General features: G+C 34.4%; 1 pseudogene; it reads left to right on the top strand.

Moving 5' to 3' along the window:
- Positions 1-696: 696 nt before the first annotated feature.
- Positions 697-1581, top strand: LOC113184557 (RWD domain-containing protein 2B pseudogene; annotated as a pseudogene).
- The last annotated feature ends 6631 nt before the right edge of the window (positions 1582-8212 follow it).

The following is an 8212-nucleotide window of genomic DNA, read 5'->3' as shown; positions in this document are numbered from 1 at the left end:
TGGTATTTAATAGGCAGGCTGGTCTAATACAGTGTTTGTTTCACTACATGTTTCAGTAAGAATGACTAGATAATTATAAATTAATAATGGAAAGCTGTGAGAAAAGAGTGATAAGATTTGATTTGCATTTAGAACAATATTCTTTGCGATGTGAAAGTGGCAGGGAGACAGCAACTGGGAAATGACAATGAGGTTGGGGTGGAGAAATACAAGTCTGAAAAACTACGACAGAGAAGCAACTGGGGGGTCAAAGAACTACCCTGCTGTTCCAAGTGCAGAGGAGAAAACATGCGGCTACATTCTGGACCAAAAGGTCAGGACAATTCTGACTTTGGGACTCCGCTAACCTCTATGTGGGTAGGGAGAGCGCTCTCCCATTTCCCCCAAGCCGCTCCACAGGACCGGCTGAAGCTTGGAGTTGCCCTGCCCTGGGAGTTTGTCTCCTGAAGGGATTTGAGGTAACCCTGAAGCCAGGAAACCCAGGCTTACAGCAGTGATGGAACCAGGGCTCTAGATGTGTATCCTGATCCTCAGAGTAAGTAGCACCAGGAAGACATGAAGGTCAAAGCTTTACATATAATAGCTGCTTGATAAACTTTTACCAAAGATGGACAAGAATGATGTGAGGACACCACTGATTTAAATAATGATGGTTGATTTCACAAAAGAAAATCTTTTTAAGAAGAAACTTACAAAATGATTGTGATAGAGCAAGCAGAGGCCCAGCTCTCTTAATTAGACCTGCTGGCCAGTATTTTTCCTGGGGATAATGAGCTCATAGTGAATGACCAACTGGCTTTAGCAGAACTGAAAGATCGTATTGGAAAGAAGACTATGGAGGGGCGATCTTCAAAAGTTTACTATACCATCAACATGAACCTAGACATATCTGAGAAATCAATGGAGATATTTTCTGTGGCCTGCATTCTTCCCTTTAAGTACCCTGAAGTTCTGCCTGAAATTACTGCCAGATCAGTATTATTAAGTAGAACCCTGCAGACCCAGCTGAACACAGATCTGACCACATTCCTGCAGGAGAATTGTAGCGGAGATGTCTGTATATTGAATGCCACAGAATGAGTTAGAGAACAGGCTATCAGCAGAGATGCCCCATCTTCTCCCACCACAGAAAGTATAGTCCAGCTAGTTGATCCCATTCTTACAAGACTTTGGATCTATAGCCATAACATCTATAACAGATGCAAAAGAAAGAATAGTCTAGAGTGGGCCAAGGAGCTTTCCCTGTCTGGGTTTAGCATGCCTGGAAAACCTGGTGTTGTTTATGTGGAAGGTCCACAAAGTGCCTGGGAAGAATTCTGGTCCAGACTCAGAAAATTAAACTGGAAGAGAATCTTAATTTGCCTTCAAGAAGGCATTCCTTTTGATGGTACAGATGATGAAATGGAAAGACAAAGGAGATTTTCCATTTTTGAAGAAAAAGTGTTCAGTGTTAATGGAGCCAGAGGAAACCACATGGATTTTGGTCATATGTATCAGTTCTTAAATGCCAAAGGATGTGGGGATGTTTTCCAGATGTTTTTTGGTGTTAGAAGGACAGTAACTAAAGAGAAAAGTGGTTGAAAGTATTTTGTCACTGTTAACTTTTTGGTTTTTTTCTACTCTTTCTTGAGAGATGAAGTAGTTTTAAATACAGTAGCACACACCTATATTCCCAGTGACTCAGGAAGCTGAGGTAGGAGGATCACAAGTTCCAGGCTAAAAACTAAAAAAAGGGTTAGGAGTGTAGCTCTGTGTTGGAGCACTTGCCTGTGTTCAATCCCCAGTACCACAAAAATAATTAATCAGTTTTAAGAAAAGAAAGATTAATTTTATTTTAGTTCTATTCTTGAAGATTAGGGTAAAAATAAAGCAAGAAAAATAAGTGTAGTTGATAAAAAATGTCATGATTTAAAGAACTGAGTTTCAATTTTTAATCTTTAAGTTATCAACAGAAATTTCTTGACATAAAAATTACCCGCACGGACAGATCTTAAATATAAAGATGACTAAACACAGATGGGAATAAATAAATGAGTAAAAAGAAAGAAATTACTTATATAATGTTGGTGGCACAACTTGCTAGCCATTCCCAACACCCCATTTTCCTTTACCTGCCATCAATAAAGAAGTTGGGAAAGCTTAACTGCTCACCTTCACAGCCTCTGTTGCAGCTACAGGTACCCTTGGGACACATTTTCAGGGTTTCTGGGAAAGATTTGCTTCCCAATAGAAGTGATAAAAGTGGCTAAGCCATCTTTTCCCCTATTTTTGAAATAAATAGTGAAGTTATGGAAGAAACTGGAGTGGTCCTTTCAAACGCGAGAAAGGAAAGATCATGGGAACCAAACAGATACCAGTGCTCATCATGTTGGACTGCAGATCCAGTATCATCCTCTGACTATCTGTAGATACTTTATTATGAAATAAAACCAGCTTTATTTAAATTTCAAAAAAAAAAAAAGAAAGAAGGAAAGTGGCATGGAAGTAGTGGTATGTTAGGATCTAGATTTGCTTGTAGACATTTTTGGAGAGGAGCAAGCAACATTAACAGAAGGCAAGCACACTCTATTTGTAAATAGGTGTATAAGCTTGGAAAAATTTTCAACACCTCCATAGTTGGGTTTTAGATTAACTAACATTAACACCTGACTCATCAGATTGTTTGGAGGATTAAATGAACCAATGTGGAGAAAGTGCTGAGCCCATGAGGAGGAGAGCTGCAGTTACGGCTCCTGGTTTCCAGTGTCAGTGATGCAGTGAATAGGAGTTCTCTTAATTAAGGTAGGAAATATATAAGATAGGCAGTTTTTGAAGATGACCATTGTTATTTATCTTGGGATGTATGGTATTGAAATTACCAGTAGAAATCTGATTGGAAGAACTTTGGTAAGAGTGTAGTTTTTGATGTAGTTTTGTGAATTTACATCTGTGGAATATTTTAATGATATTATAAACTGAGAATGTATTAAATGGCAGGAATAGAACATCTGAGCAGAATGACAAAAAAAAAATCACTAAACTTCCACCGCCTCATGTTGTCTGATAGTTATTACAGTATCAATTATTTCTTTGCCAATTTATTTTTAGAATTCTCCAAAGATATGCTATGTTCACTCTCCTCATTTCTTCATCTGATACTTGTTTCTGTCCTACATAAATTTGGCTTCATGCACAGTATTCGTACAGAAACAATTTCTCCACATTTTCCTTCTTTCCATATCCTTACCAATACTTACTAAGTTTTATCTATTTAGTAATAGCAATAACAGCTGTAGTGCTATCTCAGTATGAATTTAATTTGTATTTCCTTTATGAATAGAGCTTTTGAGCAGCTTTTTCATATATTTCTTGATAAAATAACTTCTTCGTGCATTCCTACTGGGATTTTTCAGTTATTATTTTATTTAACTTCTCTTCTTTACTTTTCAAACATTTGAAAATACTCATATTTTTTTTATCTGTTCATATTTTTACATGCTCAAGTGATATTTCTCTACCCATTTGGAACACTTTTCACTTAATAGCTTGTTCCTACCTTATCAGATTTTAAAACTTCAAAGTAATTTTTAATTTACACATTTATCTCCTTTGAAGGGATCAAATCACCTACCATTTTGAAAATAAAGGTCTCATTATTCACCACTTCTATTCACTACATTTTTTGTGCATAACAATTATACTGAATAGTAGGTTTCATTGTGGCATATTGCACATGCACACAATTTGATCAGTTTGAATCCTTACTATCTTTCCTTATTCTCTCTTCTTCTCCTTCTCCCTCATCACTTTTCATTACCTTACTGGACTACCTTATATGTCCATGAGGTGTCTTTTTACCTGTTTTGTTCTCTAGCTTCCACTTATGAGGGAAATGTGTGAGCCTTGACTTATTCTGGTTTATTTCATTTAACATGATGCTCTCCAGTATCATCCATTTTCCTGCAAATTATGTAATTTTGTTCTTCCTCATGACTGAAAATGACATTATGCATGTATGCCACAGGCTTTGTTTAAAAAAAATCCATTTCTCTGTTGATAGACACTAGGCTGGTTCCATAAACTGTAATTGTGGAATTATAAACATGGATATATATGTGTTGCTATGATATGATGACTATAATTCTCTGGGGGTAAACACCAAGGAATGGTATAGGTGGATCATATGGTGGTTCCATTCCTGTATTTTGAGGAAACATCATACTGATTTTCATAGTAACTGTACTAATTTATAGTTCTACCAGTAGTGTATATTAGTTCCCCTTTTCCTGTGTCCTCATTAGCATTTATTGCTATTTGTATTTTTGATGATTGCCATTCTAACTGGAGTGAAATAAAATTTCAATGTAGTTTTGTGATTTTTGGCCATTTGTACTTCTTTGAGAAGTGTTGGTTAAGTTCATTTGCCCATTAGTTGAACAGGTTACTTGTTTTGTTTGTAGTGAGGTTTTTTTTTTTTTTTTTTTTTAAGTTCTTTTCGTATTCTGCATATTAAACCTCTATCAAAAGAGTATCCTGAACTTTTTTTTTCTCCCATTTTGTATGTTCTCTGTTTGGGCTGTTTAGTTGTTGTTTGTTTGTTTGTTTTCCAATGCAGAAGTATCTAGTTTGGTGGCTTCCTATTTATTAATTCTTGGTTTTATTTCCCTGAGCAATAGGAGTCCTACTGAGGAAGTTGGTAACAATACCTGTATGCTGAAATTCTTCCACTGTAGCTAAAAAATTTCCAATCTTATTCCTAGGTCTTTGATGCATTTTGAATTGACTTTTGTGTAGGGTGAGAGATGGATATATAGTTTTAATCTTTCAATCTAGATACCAGGTTTTCCCAGTACTTGTTAAGGAGGCCATCCTTTCCTCAAAATAAATTTTTGGCACCTTTGTTAAGAATCAGATAAAGGTAGCTGTGGGGTTTGTCTCTGTGTCCTCCATTCTGTTTCCTTGGTCTACATGTCTATTTTTGTGCCAGTACTAAGCTTTTTCCATTACTGTAGTTCTGTAGTACAATTTGAATTTGGATATTGTGATAACTCCAGTTTTTTGGATTTTTTTTCCAATTGCTTTGGCTATATTGGATCTTTTGTTGTTCCATGTAAGTTGTAGGCTTGCATTTCCTTTTTTAAAATTTTTTATTGATTTTTTTAATATATGATAGTGGAATGCATTAAAATTCGTATTACATATATAGAGAACTATTTTTTTATCTCTCTTGTTGTCTACAAACTATATTCACACCAATTTGTGTCTTCATACATGTACTTTAGATAATGATGTCCATCATATGCCACCATCATTTCTAACTCCTGCCCCCTCCACTTCCCTCCCACCCCTCTGCCCTATCTAGAGTACTTCTATTCCTCTCATGCTCCACCTCCCTACCCCACTATGAATCAGCCTCCTTATATCAGAGAAAACATTCGTATTTGTTCTTGTGGGATTGGCTAACTTCACTTAGCATTATCTTCTCCAATGCCATCCATTTACCTGCAAATGCCATGATTTTATTCTCTTTTATTGCTGAGTAATATTCCATTGTGTATATATGCCACTTTTTTATGCATTCATCTACTGAAGGGCATCTAAGTTGGTTCCACAGTTTAGCTATTGTGAATTGTGCTGCTATAAACTTTGATTGATTTTGTCTGTTCATGTACATCAGAGACTTTCCGTCTTATGATGTATGTATATATATATATATATATATATATATATATATATATATATATATTTGTAGATGGACAGAATACCTTTATTTTGTGTGTTAATTTTTATATGGTACTGAGGACCAAATGCAGTGTCTCACCCATGCTGGGCAAGTGCCCTACCACTGAGCTACAACCCCAATGCCATTATGATGTTTTGATTTACTTTTTTAGTATTCTATAATTTTGCTTGTGGAAGTTTTTATTTCTTTCATTAGGTTTAAGAATATTAAGTATTTTGTTTTATTTTATTAGAATTTATTTTTAATATATTTTTAAAATGATATATATTATTAAAATAAATGTAAACGATTTTTTTCAAATGCTTTTTTAAAATCTATTGAGATTACCATGTAATATTTTTCCTGCATCCTATGTATATAGTGCATTAAAAATATTGATTTTTATAAGTTGAACTATCTTTGCATCCCTGGAAAGAAACCAACATGATTCTGATGTACAGTCTCCTTAATATACTGCTGATTTTGATTTGTTAATATTTTATTAAAATTTTTTGCATCTATGCTCTTTGAGGATATTGGTCTGTAGTTTTCTTTCCTGGAAATGTCCTTATCTAGTTTGGGTATCAGGATGAAACTGGTTTCATAGATTGAATTTGAGACAGTTTCTATCATTTCTATTTTATGGAATAATTTTAGGAGCTTGGAATTAGCTCTTCTGTAAAGGTATGGTAGAATTCATCTGTGAATCCATCTGGTCCTGGATTTATTTATTTATGTATTTATTTATTTATTTATTTGTTTATTTTTTGAGGAAATGTTATTACTGCTTTAGCCTCATTGCTTGATATTTGTCCATTGTTTGTGTTTTTTTTGTCCTCTTGGTTCAATATTGGTAGTTCATAAGTGTCTAGAAATCTACCCATTTTTTCTGGATTTTCTAATTCCTTGGAATGACTTTCAAAGTCATTCTTGTTTTTGTTCTCAAAGAATAAATTTTGTTTCATTAATCTTTTTGATTTTTTTTTGAATTTTCTAATTTATTAGTTTCAACTCTGATATTCATTATTTCTTTCCTTCTACAGGTTTTGGGAAAGGCTTGTTCTTCCAAGGCCATAAGTTGCATCATTAGGTACTTTATTTGGGATCTGGTCATTGATGATGGGATTTTCTCTTCCTTTCTTTATGCTAAGTTTTTAGCAGGGTTAGATTGTGTATGGAGCAAGGTTAGGCTGGGGTTCTCAGCTGAAGAACATCTTCCCAATGAACTTGAAGGGTCACACTAGATTTCTAACAATTCACAAAAAAGAGGGAAATAATGATAAAAAAGCAAACAAGAAGAAAATATGTGCATATATGTACATGCACATGTTCATATATTTTTCATATATATATATATATATGTATATATTTATACACATATGAACCAATTAGCAACTACAACAACAAAAATTCTGAATGAACAATAAAACATTATCCCTGCTGAAGTAGTTGGAACTGTGAAAAGGGATGGGCATTCACTGCTTGTGCTAGATTGACCTTCTCTTCTTTCTGGTTCTTCTTGGGCTTTTTGTTTCTTACAGAGAGCAAGGACTGGAGGTTGTTTTCCACATTTCTGTATTGCTCTCTATCTGGCATCTGTAGTGGCCTGGGGCTGAAGCTGGTTGAAAATTTACTACATCTTTCTGAAAATTGCTATATTAAAATTTGGCTTCAATGATAAGCCTTTATCCTCGTCTCTTTTAACTTCTGCTGTGTTCTGCCTTTATTGTTGGCAAGCTCACCAGTCTCTACCCTAATATATATATATATAATATTATATATTTTAACTCATCAAATTCTCTTGCCCTCCATAATCTCCCAAAGTTTTTGTGTCTGAGTTTACAGCCTGAGCTACTACTTGTATATAAATTACTAAAGAATGTCTCCAACCCAGAAGTAATTTTTTGATCTTGAACTATGTATCTCATATTCTCTTGAATTTTTTTAATTGGATATTCAAAGTTCACTCAAATATACTACATGTCAAACAAATCTTTGACCTATACACACACACACACACATTAACATAGACATTTTCTTAATTACTTATCAGAGCAAAAAGGACTACTATCTATATTTGGATAATGAAGTATATAGGCATCTCCCTGTGTCTCTTCTTCCGTATTTCAATATCTACTTTATCACCGTGCTTCATAATTTATCTTTTAAATAGATCTCACATCTTTTTGTTATTGTCTTTTGCTGTTTATTTATTTTTCTTAAGCTCCATTTACTTCTTTACAGTTCAAGTTTTGGAATTCTCTTGTTTGAATCACTGAATTAATGTCCTATTCTTTTCTTTAGATATCCTGCTACCACAAACAGCATTCTCCATTTAAATAACTATAGTTCCGAAGCAAATTTCCTGCTTAAACTATTTGTTTTTCTACCCAGTTAGTATATATTACATGCCAGATGGGTGCCACACTCGAACCAAGAACATATGGTAAGCAAACAGAAAAATTCCTCAGTTGAATAGATTTTACGGTCTAAAAGGGAAAACCTTATAGT

This window comes from Urocitellus parryii, chromosome 1, assembly GCF_045843805.1.
Source record: "Urocitellus parryii isolate mUroPar1 chromosome 1, mUroPar1.hap1, whole genome shotgun sequence".
NCBI classification, from domain to species: Eukaryota; Metazoa; Chordata; class Mammalia; order Rodentia; family Sciuridae; genus Urocitellus; species Urocitellus parryii.
The sequence above is the reverse complement of the archived record's forward strand: the minus strand, read 5'-3'. Positions and strand labels throughout refer to the sequence as shown.